This window comes from Carassius gibelio, chromosome A2, assembly GCF_023724105.1.
Source record: "Carassius gibelio isolate Cgi1373 ecotype wild population from Czech Republic chromosome A2, carGib1.2-hapl.c, whole genome shotgun sequence".
NCBI lineage: Eukaryota > Metazoa > Chordata > Actinopteri > Cypriniformes > Cyprinidae > Carassius > Carassius gibelio.
In genome coordinates, this window is record NC_068372.1 from 10741732 (window position 1) to 10755980 (window position 14249).

General features: G+C 35.4%; 2 long non-coding RNA genes across 2 annotated transcripts; one reads left to right on the forward strand and one right to left on the reverse strand.

Annotated features, from left to right (window-relative positions):
* Positions 1-4184: 4184 nt before the first annotated feature.
* Positions 4185-6238, reverse strand: LOC128026385 (uncharacterized). Its single transcript, XR_008186416.1, has 3 exons — positions 6094-6238; positions 5851-5928; positions 4185-4323 (listed from the first exon to the last, which is right to left on the reverse strand). It is a non-coding gene; the product is annotated as an uncharacterized LOC128026385 (long non-coding RNA).
* Positions 6239-11052: 4814 nt separating this feature from the next.
* LOC128026366 (uncharacterized) lies at positions 11053-14137 on the forward strand. Its single transcript, XR_008186410.1, has 5 exons — positions 11053-11206; positions 11599-11677; positions 11804-11910; positions 12952-12995; positions 13741-14137. It is a non-coding gene; the product is annotated as an uncharacterized LOC128026366 (long non-coding RNA).
* Positions 14138-14249: the final 112 nt, after the last annotated feature.

The following is a 14249-nucleotide window of genomic DNA, read 5'->3' on the forward strand; positions in this document are numbered from 1 at the left end:
GAACCTCAATAAATTTGTTACTCTTAACCACGGCCCGGTGAAACACACCAATTTAAAAAACAAATGGAATGCATAGTCAATATAAAAAACTGGATGATGAGTAATTTCTTACTGCTAAATTCTGAAAAATCAGAGGTGTTAATTATAGGACCTAAAAACTCTGCATGTAATAACCTAGAACACTGTCTAAGACTTGATGGCTGCTCTGTCAATTCTTCGTCATCAGTTAGGAACCTAGGTGTGCAATTTGATCGCAAACTTTCATTAGAAAGCCACGTCTCTAGCATTTGTAAAACTACATTTTTCCATCTCAAAAATACATCTAATTTACGGCCTTATGCTCTCAATTTCAAATGCAGAAATGTTAATCCATGCATTTATGACCTCAAAGTTAGATTATTGTAATGCTTTATTCGGTGGTTGTTCTGCACGCTTAGTAAGCAAACTACAGCTAGTCCAAAATGCAGCAGCAAGAGTTCTTACTAGAACCAGGAAGTATGACGGTATTAGCCCGGTCCTGCAAACACTGCACTGGCTCCCTACACAGCAAAAAACGTTGGGTTGTTTTTTTTAACCCAACCGTTGGGTTACACATATTGGGTCAATGTGCTGGGTTATCTTAAAATTTGTTGGGTAATTTTTTTTTTACGTCGTTGGGTTATTTTTAGTTTTAACCCAACTGTTAAATATGTTTCCCGCTTTACTCCGGTTCAAATTTTAACAGTACAGTCATAGACTCGGCGTCAGCGCGGACATCAGAGGCAACCTGCCTGATTATGAAGGGTAAGTAACTGTTATAACATTAAGTAAGGTGTCTGATACGTTAATTATTATTTTTTTATACGTTAAATAAGTTTTTATTCCCTTTAGTCCGTTTGTTTCCCCCAGAGAAGAATCCTATTCCTGTTTAATCGCCAGCATTAATACATTAAAAAATTAGCTGCAAAATTGTTATGCATCTGTCAGAATACCCTATAATTACAACAATTTCTCTTATGAAGCTAGATTGATTTACATGTTTTTTTTTTTAAATGTGTTGTACTAAATGTGTTTATACTTATGTTTTAGACAATGGACTTTTACGTGAAGGAAAATTTGCAACAATATAATTTCTGCCGGTTAACTGAAACATTTCAAGGTAAGTAACCTATGTAAATTAATGGTACATAAGTTTTCAATTTTACTTAGACCTATGACTTCCAAAAATTATGAAAAAAGACAAAATGAGGTGAAATAAGTGTATTGTTGCATTCCGTCCAAAAAGCTTCCTTTCATTTATAGTGTACTTTTGTTCCTCCCTACAAGTCCAAATCAGTCAAAGGGTAAAGGGTGGTCAAATTTACTCACATTAGCTGCAGATATTGCCACAAATTTTCTGGAGGGAGTGAAAACTGATTTAGTCTGCGTCTTAGTGCAAATGATAGTAGATCCCCACAAAGACTGTAAAAATGTAAACTGTAAGCTTATTTTTTTATTTTTTTAATTGTGCTTTCTGTACTTTTGTCATTTAAAGGCCTTCGTGCAGAAATTGTCTTTAAACCCTTCCTGCCATCTGCACCATACCACACAAATGGAAAATTGGTGTGCACATCATACACGGAAATGAAGCGATCCTTCATTGACATTCAACCTGTAAGTAAAAGCAAAACTTAAAATTACAGTGCCCTGTGTAATCAAGTCACCTTTATTTATTTGGTATAAGACACACGTTGTACAATGCAAATCGTTCCAAGAAGAGATAATTTTTTTTTAAATGATGACAGAATTTTAATTTATTTTAATTTACTTTAACCAATTTTAATTCGCTATCGCTTTTAACTCATTTAAATTCACTCATTTGTAAAGTGAGTGTATCAATGAAATATCATCACAATGCATGTTAACTGAACTTTTTGTTTTATTATTCTTTTAAGGTTGGCACTAATATATAGTGCTGTACATGAATCACGAGACAAGCCAAAATCCACATGTCCTGGTGCTTGGTGACAAGGAAAACTGGTCCTTTGTGACAATGAAAACTGGAACAGAAGACAATACTACAAGCAGTCGATCTGTGTTTTAAACTTTTCTTTGTATATGACATCTAATACACTGTAAAAAAAAAAAGTTTTTTCACAGAAATATACTGTATTATTTTACAGAGATTTTCTACTTTTTTAACATTACGTGTAAATGTAATTAAAATATAGAAAAAAACTTTTATTAAAAACATTAACCATAAAATAAAAGTAATAATCTTTAAATTCATATAATGAGAAATTATATTTTTTTTTACAGGATTATTCTTTTGTTTAATTGGCTTGAATGTGAAATTACATGAAATTCTATGTAAAAAGACAAAAAAATTCACATATTTAAAACTAAGACAACTATTTGTTTTTTTACTGTGAAACCTTAAATTTAAGGTAAATGTATGTAAAAAAACAATCGTAAAAAAACGGTAAAAAGTCTGGCAGCAAAGTTGCCAAACACTTACCGTCAAATTACAGTAAAAAACCTTACGTTATTCTACGGAATAATTCTGTATTTTAAATACAGATATTTACTGTAAACATTTTCTGTATTTTTACAGTTCCACTGCTGAAGAATGAAAAGAAAATCTCATTAAAAAATGTCTGTAGAATGTTAAACAAATGAATAAATCTGCATAGAAACTGGAAATTATTGCAGAAATACCTTAAAATTATACAATTAATTAAAGTCTTCTGTTTTTACACAGTATTCTTTGGTAAATTCATAACATAATCAATTACATCCACAAGAATTCCCCGTCAAAGTACAGATTTTTAGATGTAAAACACACAAAAATATACATAACCTTACAATACCGTATTTTAAAAGCTTTAGGTTTTTATTTTATGGGATTATCAAATCTATTAATATTAAATTCCTGTTAAATTTAGTTTTTGAACTGTAGAAAAAATAAGATCACATTATAATAGCTTGCAAAGCCATATTTTTTTATAGTCATTACTTTATATAAACAATATTTGACAGTAATTACAAGCATTTATCCAATATATCTACATAACTTTTCCCATTAATGTATGGGGTTTACTTTGAATAAACATACTTTTATAGTAATTAAAAGCAACTATCCAATATATCTACAGACTGTTCTCATTAATGAATGAGGTTAACTTTGTATAAACATTGTTTTATAGTAATTAAAAGCAACTATCCAATACAAATACAGACTTTTCCTATTAATTCAAGGAGTTCATTTTATATAAACATTGTTTTATAGTAAATAAAAGCAACTATCCAGTATATCTACATTACTTTTCCCATTAATGTATAGGTTTACTTTAAATAAACCTGACTTTTATAGTAATTAAACGCAACTATCCAATTTACTCTTAGTACTCTAAGTTTAATTACTCTTTAAACTTACTTAAGTCAATTATGGACAGTGGTTCCACACAACCAAATTGTGTTTTGATAACATTAATGGAATTTTTTGAATTTATGCAAACTCCTTGTGTTGTGACAACACAATTGAATGAGGTAGAATCTATGTGAAATAGTAATGTCCAACCAACTCAATTTATTAACTTTGCTTCAACTTAAACCGGTTAAGTTAACTCGACATGTTTTGGTTTATTACAATCTAGGCAAATTTGTTTCACTCTATCAACATGAGGTTTGTTTCAAACTACTCATTTCAATTATGGACAGTGGTTCCACACAATTAGTTCTAGTTACTTTAACACAATATTTTCTATTTAAAGTTACTCCCTTCAACAAAGCATTTTTTTGTGTGATTTGTCTTGTAATGAGACAAAAGACAAGATGTCACAAATGATCAAAGTGTATTTGTTAAACAAGCAATAAATAATTACACACAGTAAAATACAGTTTAAACCACATTACAAAATTACACAAAATAGCAAATAAAATTCTAATTGGCATTCATGGGCAACCAATCAAACCTTATTCCAGGAACAGGAACTGGCTCCAGAAATAACTTCTTCAGTATTCCAAATGTGTACCTGAGTTCAGGAGGGTTGCTCAAGTTCAGTCCATATATCAGTCCCAGCAACATGGTTTTACAGACTGTAAACTGCTATAGGTCCTGAAGAACTGTATCCTTTAAAACTCCAACATCTGCTGGACTGTCTTCAATGATGCAGCTTCAAATATATTCCCACGAGTCTCCTGGATCACCTCCTGATTGCTGCCAACGTCTGTATCCTAAAAGGATGGAGAACTCAAATTATTGTGTATTAACTTTAACAAATCATTTATTAACCTTGAAAAAAAAAAACTCACCATATACTCCATACTGCTAGGGTCTTCACTGGATACTTCAATTTCATTAGTCTGAAGATGAAAACAACAAAATTTAGACTTTGTTTTTTTTCTTCTAAAATTACATAAAAAAAAAGTCAGTCATTCATCTTCTTATGGGAAATCCAGGCAAGCAGTCAAGATGGGATTCTCACAAACATTACAGTGGAAAATGATACACACATCTGGAGCCTGTACGGTAAGCAACAGAACTGGAATGTTCCCAGACCCAGAAACATAGTAAGGACATCAGTAAAACAGTCCACGTCACATCAGTGGTTCAACCATAATTTTACAAAGCTACAAGAATACTTTTTTGTGCAAACAAATCCAAAACAGTGACTTTATTCAACAATTCTTCTCCAAATCGCATCTTCCACCATTATCAACAGCACGTAAATAAATCATGCGCATGGTGCTGCTGACCTACAACACGCATGCGCTGAGCCTTGATTACACGCAGAGGAAAGCAATGTTCATGCCTCTTGTTACTGTCCATAATGGCGGCATATGTGATTTGGAGAAGAATTTTTGAATAAAGTCGCTATTTTTGTTTTCTTTGCACAGAATGTATTCTTGTAGCTTTGTAAAAGTGTGGCTGAAGCATTGATGTCACATGAACTGTTTTACTGATGTCCTTACTATGACTCTGGGAACATTTCTGTTGCATTGCAGCCTTTATGGAGGTTCAGAAATCTCTCGCATTTTCATAAAAATATTAGGGATTCACCAATTGACCAGCCATAAATCGGAAACCGGACGGTTTTTGCTTAAAATTTGCGATTGGTAATCGGCCAGTCTTTGGAATTTTTTTCGGCCGATTTTTCCGGAAGTGCGCCCGCGTGCTCCGACTACATTACTTCTGTGTGAAGGCAAACACGTCCCGGGATTGATTCCAGCATTGAACCCGGGTCGGGGACCTAGTAACATTGCTGGGTTAAATCCCGGGACGAGCGCTGTGTGAACAAAAGCCAGATCTAATGCCATGTCGTAGTGATGACGCACATTATCATGCGACTCTTTTAGCAGCTGTTTTGAAGGAAGATCAACGTTCACTGAAAAAAAAGTGCAAACTGTATGAAGCAGAGATCAGTTAGTTCCTCACTTTCCACGGTGACACCGAGATAGTTCGCCAGATTCAGTGAAAGTGCCTAATGTTTTCGACTCGTACATTCCACGTCACGCCCTGATGTCACGTGTCGTTACGAGACCTGTATTTGCCAGAATCACAATGTGAAAGGGGCTTTATTGAGTTTTTCCTCAATATTGGACTGTAGACTGTGGACTGTCCTTCCTTCTTGTTTGTTGCTTAAAGATTTTCAGTCCAAAATCGTCCAGTTTGCTTGTAAAAAAAATCGGTATCGGCCATGTAAAATAATGATCGGGGCATCCCTAAAAAATATCATAATTTGTGCTCTGAAGATGAAGGATGGTCTTACGGGTTTGAAACGACATGAGGGTGAGTAATGACATGTTTATTTTTGGGTGATCTAGCCATTTAAACACACCTGAACCAGCTAATCAAGGTTCTTGGGAATTTTAAAACAATAAAAGTCTTACCTGAAGTTCCAGGCAGGTGTGTAAGAGCTGAACTCCACAGAACACTGGCTTTCTTAGATCAGGCCTGGACACCCCTGCCTTACATTAAAATAAATCTATCAGTTTGTAGTAATACCACATATTTTGTATTTATTGTATTAATTAACCTTATCTTATTATATCTGTCTTTTTTTGTCAATTTCCAGTGGCCAGTGAGAGAATAATGTTTTAATACAAGGTTGCGTTGAGGGCAGTTGTTCTTACCTGTGTAGTGGGCACCAAGAGGGTTTCATTAAGGACTCTTCTTCAGTATGCAAACATCTTTGTAAGTTTTGCAGTCCGGATCAAGTTTGGCAAAGATTGTTGATTCTGATGGGCCTATGGTAATTCTGTATGTCTCAAATTCTGCACAAATCTGTAAACACATGAAGTGCAATGTGTTACAAAAAAAAAAAAAAAAATTGAACAGCAAAAACCAATTCAATGATCAAAATATTAAATGATTTATTTGTGTGAGTAATGACTAGTGTCATGTTTACCATTCCAAAAATGAGGACCTGATTACATATCTGGAGCATATGTATAATGTGAACAGCTCAGAGTAGTATCTGGTTTAAAGTCATTGTATGACCACACCGCCATGTTCATAAACAAAGCTTCAAATACTTCCACTGTGCTGAGTCAAGGGTCTCCAAACTCGGTCGACATCTCATGGTTAGACATTTATTGATTATTTATCTTTTTCAATTAGTTAAAATATACATATAATAACAAATAAAAAACGGTAATTACTTCCACTTTTGAAAGTCATTATGTATTACTAATACAATTCATTTATACAAATATATTTGGCACACAAAATGAGATAAGAGAGAAACTCCTATTCGCCATTTGATTAGTTATAGGAGGAAGTAGCTGAATGACAAATCATTCTGTCTCTTAACATCTCTTATTGTAAGCCATATGTATAATATAAAGTAAAGGTAAGTGATAGGACGTTTTATTTTTGGATAAGCATTTGATTAATAAATACAATCTCTCTTAAAATACCTTTATTGGGTTATGGTAATCAAAACAGTTTGTTTTGATTTAGCGCAGAACTAAAACTTTAATGAAATATTTCCCCCACTTATAAAATGATTTTATTATTAGCTAGCTCCACACTGGAGAGCTGCTTTATAACAGGAAATCAAGTTATAATTCTAGCGACACTGACTCTGTATTTTCATGTTTAATATTGAAAAGCTATCGATTGCATAAAGGACTGTTATATAAATAAACGTGACAGGACTTTTCTTTACTGGAGTGCCTGGAGAACCTCAGAGTTCGTGCAAACATCCACATCGCTGTGTTTTTAAGAGCTGCTTTTACATCGCGGTCAGTTTTTTGTTGTGTTCATGCAGTTATTTAGAGGAAGGCATGCAGTATATATTTACATATTCATCCAAGGTTCGGTTCGGATCGGATCGGCCAAGGGGCAAGGAACTCGACCGGAAGTTGAAGTCGGGTGGGGGCTGCCATCTTTTAGCAGAACTTCACTTGCGTTAGCATTCCCATTGACTCCCATTCATTTTGGCGTCACTTTGACAGCGAATAACTTTACATCTGAGGCGTTTAAAGACTCTGTTTGTCCATTATTTATTTCTAAAGATACACGACAATGTATAAAGGGCTCCATTACCTTCTATGTTACATTATGGCCCCGTATAAACAGTTTTTGTAAAAAATAGGCTAACGATTGCGTCATAACCACTCGTCTCTCTGTCCCATTACCGTACAGACAGGAGGAGAAGCTCGCAGCAAATTAACTTAATATGGCGTACTGGCGTTACATTTTAAAATACTATACAAAATAATTAATCAGAATACTTACTCCTGCTCACTCACGACAAAGAACTCCCCGCTCAAGCTCGCCGTCTCTGCAAGATTAACGATGGCAGTTTGCACGCACAGCTACTAGAAGATTTACATCTGTCAGACAGGTTGCTGACGTCTTCAAGCTTCGTTTGAGTCTGCGCGTCAGAAACGGAAGTGCTAAAAAACGATAAAAATGGGCTTCACTTGTCTCAATTGAGTTCCAATGGGGTCGCTGTGTCCATTTCTTTTACTGTCTATGGGATCGGCTCGGTTTGCCTCAAACTGAAGTTCTATCTTCTTCTTTAGAATTGATTCAGGAGAGTGTATTACAATCTTGCGCTACAGCGCCACACTGGTCAAACTGCATTATTGCAGGCTTTCAAATTAGGCAGATACGAGATCAAACCACTAACGTTACTCAAAAACATTTGCCGACAATTTTATTTTTATCGTCGACGTTGTCGATAATGTCGAGTAATTGTTTCAGTCCTAGTGTATATATATACTAAAGTAAATACATTACAGAGAGTCGTGCGCTTTCACATCTCCCAACCGCTCAAAATCATCTATTAACGGTGCAATAAACCGATTACACAATACTAGACTGCAAAACAAAAGCTACCCAAAACAGAAACTCTAAAAGAAATTAAAGACTTTGACTTAACACAAGAAAAACTTTAGATTGTCTTACCTGACTGGTACCTCTTGCTCCCCTCTGCACCATCATCAAATGCGTTGGAAATCGTCACTTCCGGGTTTTTTTATTTTTTTATTACGAAATTAAACCCTTTAAAGTCAAGTGCATTTTAATTTACCCTACTTGTCAATAAATTAATAGATTTTTTTTTGCCCAAATACTTATATATAAATAATGATATATATAAATGAATATATATAAATGAAAATCCTTTCACCTTTTCACCTAAAAATTGGTGCAAAGAAAACATTGATTTGATGTATCTGTTTTAGTCCAAAAGTGCATGGTGCACATGCCCAAGTCTGTGATAAACTCATGAGTGAATGTTTATGATTGTACAACATCCCACTATATGATAATCATGTTTTGGTCAGAGGAATGATTTGGCAAAAGTACAATGCAGCCAGTTCACCATCATGCATAGGCCCACTCCCGTAACTTAGCCTAAATACAGAATGACAATACCAGTCACCACAGAGGGCATTTAGAACAGAGACAGCCAGAGCGCAAGACAGCCTGAATGGAATAAAACAAGCTTGCACTACCCTGACATGTCATTAGTCATTAAAACAAGCCATTAATGGCCATCTTGCGATCTTCATCCCACTTTCACGGAGTCCATGGGCCCTTGATCCCCAAAGTCTATTACAGACGCTGGCATGGGGCTCTTTTTCCAGTACCTACTTTGCTGGTGTCTGTAGTGTCTTATAAACTATGGCTTCTGATGTCAGTTACATGGCATGCAGACAGGAATGAAATTAGCACCTCACACCTATCAAATACAGGGTACATTTAAAACTTCCAAGTCCCCTGCCACCAATGCAGAAATATACAATTAAGAAATATTATTTTTCAGAAGCAAAGATAAACTTTGCTGGCCACATCAGCTTAAGATTCAACAAGTGCAGATACAAGAGTGATAGATAAAAAATATATACATAAAATAAAAATGAAAAAAAAACAGCTATGTAGGCTACCTTTCATGCACATATGCTGTAAATAAAAATTGAACATAATAATTACTGTGTGTTATACTACAGACACAGATCTAAAATATTGCCTTGAAAGATGGATGAATACAGAAGGAGGTATTGTTGCACAGTGTAACTAAATATACAGTTATTGCACAGCTTAAGTCTAATATAAAATTCTTAAATCAACAATAGTCAGTGATTGTTTATGCATCATATATACAGTGTTTCTACTGTCAGGCACTGACTCAATGTTTACAATTCTGAAATGTTCTGTAAAAATTTCATAAAAAATGGAGTGGCAAAAATTTTCAGCCCCCACCCATGGACTGTTTGAGCTGCTGCTGTCTGGCAAGTGGTGCTGCAGCCTCAAGTCTCTGATCATCATGCTTTGGGACAGTTTTTCCGCAAGACAACCAGGCTCAAGAATGCTGGACACTAACCTCCTAATGCCTGTCTGCCTGTTGGTGTGAAAGGACTCTTGAATCTTGTGTGCTGATATATCCTCTTTTGACTTGGCTTTTAAGGACATGGTCCTTTTTGTCTGTTTGAAATGCTGCCCTGACAGTGTTTTTCTGTTATAGTATATATTGACCATAGACTATATTGACACATGTCCACTTTAAAAACGTTGAAGCATTAAGACACAAAATCAATCTATATTCAACAAAATTCAAGGCCCTCACTGCAGTGAAATCATTAGGCCTCGGTTGATGGGAACAAACAGCCACACTATGAATAAAGCTTTAAAATAGGGTGCTATATATTTTTAATTTACAATAGGTGAGCAATGTGTGAAAGACTAGGAATTTATTCTGGGGCTCAACAGTTCAACCAAGGCTCTTGTAGCATAAACTTGAGCTTTGGTAAACTAGGGGTGAAGGAATTGTAGACATTAAAATGGTTGAAACATTACACAACCGTGTAAACAAACATCGTAATTGTTTTTCTAGTCTCTGTGCTTTAGATATCACTAAAGGTAATTTAATATATTTACCCAGCCGGCACATGACCTACCTTCAATGTTGAAATTTGATTGAAATAATGTCAGTTGTTGTTTCAACACTGAAATAACGTTTAATGCTACATGGTTGAAAAGGTTAACAAAAACACTTCTAAATCAACGTTGAATGAAAACATTACGTTGTTTCAACATACAGATCTTGTTAAAAAAAATCAACGTTGATTTAGAAGTGTTTCTGCCTTTTAACATATTATTATGATAATTAATTAGCATTTAATGAGTTTTGGATCATAACAGCTCTTCAATGTATATGTTAAAATATAATTATTATCATTATTAACAATAATAGTTTCACCCTCAAGAAAGCAGTGCAGCAGAAACCGTTTGCCTTATGTGATTTTGTGTGAATTTACAATTGTTCTGCTTGCCTAACAGTTTACATTGCATTATTAAATTTTTATTCACTGTCATGTCATTTGACCAATTAATTAAATAATAATACAGACTGCAGTCTGCAAATAAAACTTAATACACAGCTATGTTAACTCGCGCAAACTATTGCTATTGTTATTGGTTGTTTCGCCGTTTTACTTTGAGCATGATTGGTTTATCTGTCTGTTTTCCAGGAAACCGTCCAATGAGAATGTGCGCGGCTCTGCGCGCCCAGAGCGGCTCTGTGCGCGCCTATTTTTAAATTTGAAAATATGTCCTCTAGGTTGGAGCAGCTGCTTTGCGTTGATGACTCGGTCAGACCTGGATTATTTTATATCTGCCTGTTGAATTCTTACATTTTGAGCGAATTTTAGTTGATATGTCAATGAAGAACAAAAGCTGGAATGTGAACAGAGGAAGGGGTTGTTCGTGGTCTGTAAATACTGGCGATATCAGGTAAGAAAACATTTTTCAGTCCTTAACAGTCTAACGTTAACGTTTAGGGACACGGGTAACTGTCATCTTAACGTTACTGCAACCTCGTAGGATAAATAAGTTATCTCTGTGTGTATTTGTACTGCTTCACTATTAGCGTAGCGATATTAGCACGTATTTCATGTGTTAGTACCATCTGATATTGTTGTGTTTTGTTGTTGGTAAGTTAACGTTATGTGTTTCTGTTGTCAGCTAACGTTAGTTTAAAACTCAAACGCATGAGAGGTAAAAAAGTGTGGGAATGAATAAAGTGATAAAACCGTCATTTATTCTTTAGAAGTATGTTTACATAACATCTTCAAACACTTATTAACGATATTGAAAAGATATTTGTTTACTCTTCTTTTTTTTAGATCAAGCATTGGAATAAGATTTTTATCGGGGGAGGACACCCAACAGAAAGATGTGATGTGAAAGAAATGATTCACCAACGTAAGTCAATTTTACCCACGTACTGTTCGAAAACCTACACTAGGATAGTATTAAGTATGATTTTCATACTGTTACTGATAGAAAGTCTGAGTAACTTTCTGTCCTTTTGTCTTTCTTCTGCTGAAGTGGCGCACTGAAACGGGAGATTCATGTCACCTTCATCAGTTCTTTCTTTAATCACTGGACACCATTAAGGGAAAGACCCTCAGATAACAGGATAAATGGGGCTGCAGGTAAAATTATTTGATGGGGTTAGGGTTATTTGATTTTGATACCTATTGGCTTTTTTGTGCTTCCCTTGCTATGATACACATCTCTGATGGGATTGCCATGCTTTAAGTGTATGTTTACATTTTTAATCATGTAATAACTAACAGTCTCAAAGATGACATTACTCAGTTCATGTTGTGTGAATGTTATAATGGCAAAGTTTTTACAATTTAAATCAATTTCATATAAATAATATACATATTTACAGTATATGTTTCCTCACAATGTCAAATGTGCTTGTTAAGTGCGGCAGCTTTTTTTTTATACATTTTTACAATTTTAATATGTAAGTTAACATTAACATTGTCGAGTCAGCAGGGCTAACGTTAAAACTCGCCGTTTGTAACGTTACGTTATGTATTAACCTTATAAAAGTCTTTCTAGCTTTAGCAAATGTAACATTATGCCGGTCCTAATAAAGTTAAAACATTATTAACATTAGCCCTGAATGTGAAACATGCATCAGCCATCATAACGTTAACGTTAAATACCTGTGGTTGACTAACATTAATTTAATAACGTTAGCTGTTAACTTAACGTTACATATTTTGCCTCTTGCAAACACCTAACAGTTAAGTTAACGTTAAATAAAAGGCTGTTGCAGGCTGGGACCTTGTTTTATACAGTCTATAGTTTAACTTAGTTAACGTAATGTTAAGTTAGGACCTGACAAAGACTTGTCTCAGTCGCAGCTCGTTTTTAACTTAACGTTAGCAGTAGCACATTCAGTCAGTTAACATTAACGTTAGCTTGATACGAATACTATTAATCTAGGAAACGTTATAATGCTATGTTGCTCCTACCGTTAAAGTAACGTTAAATTACTGGTAGATAAAAATTTTACCTGTAACCTGCGTGTAACGTAACTTTACCTCCTAGTTATACACATGCCTAGATTTTAACTTTCTCAGCTGACTAAGTTTGTTCTCCTTTATAGTGAACCAGACTCATCGTGAGTGAAAATAACGATTTAACATGAAATTTCATGTCCTCTTTATCCATAGGTTTTGACAGATTGGACTAGTTAACTTACTTCAACAACTTCTGGGTGAGTGTTTTGACAAGTAAGTTGCTGAATTAGTGCTGGGCGGTTTGACCAAAAATTTATATTAGACAAGCTGAATCCCTTAGTATTTTTAAATGCGCCGCTGGCGTGTGCAGTGTAAATGACGGGTAAAGGGTCTGTCTGAAACAGTGTCGTGTGAAGCAGCGTAACATTCATTCCGAACGTTGTGTAATTAAATACATTGGTATCGCGGTATATTAAACATTAAAGGGGGGGGTGAAATGCTATTTCATGCATACTGAGTTTTTTACACTGTTAAAGAGTTGGATTCCCATGCTAAACATGGACAAAGTTTCAAAAATTAAGTTGTACGTTTGAAGGAGTATTTCTGTTCCAAAAATACTCCTTCCGGTTTGTCACAAGTTTCGGAAAGTTTTTTTCGAGTATGGCTCTGTGTGACGTTAGATGGAGCGGAATTTCCTTATATTGGTCTTAAGGGCACTTCTCCCGGAAGAGCGCGCACTCCCGTATAGCAGAGCAGAGAGAGGCTGTGCACAGACAATCATTGATCAGAGCGAGAGCGTCGCGAAATGTCACAAAAGGAGTGTGTTTTTGGTTGCCAGGGCAAGACAACCCTGCACAGATTACCAAAGAAAAAACAGCATTAAGGGACCAGTGGATGGAGTTTATTTTTACAGAGCATCAACGGAGTTGTGCAAGTGTTTGTCCCCTGCATTTCTAAAAAGCCCAGTTTGACGACGAATTTGCGTATTGTTTATTTCTTAAGGATGATGCAATCCCAACGAAAAAGGGTCACGATTGTGTGTTGGAACCACAGGCGGTGAGTAAAACTGCTTAAAATATCTCTACCTCCTTGTTAGTGCATCCGCCTCCCATCGGAGACCCGGGTTCGAGCCCCGCTCGGAGCGAGTCCTTGCTGCTGCTGCTCTCGTTCAGTTTCAGCCTTCACAGCTGTCACAGCTTCCAAACGCTCTCAACGCAACTGGCGCTCGTGATTCTTTAGCTCCGCCCACACGTCACGCCTCCAGGCGCTCGTGTTTTTCCGGGAAAAATCGGTACAGACTATCTTTCTCTTATGAATATAATAAAACTAAATACTTTTTGGAGTTATTAAGGATGCAGTACTACTCTATAGGTACTCAAGATTAACATGATATTGTATATCATAACGAAAATATACACCGGTTTTCTGTATGAACCAGTTTACCGCCCACCACTTCGCTGAATTTCATATTTAGATACTACAGAATGCTCAAGCAAAGACATTCATTATCT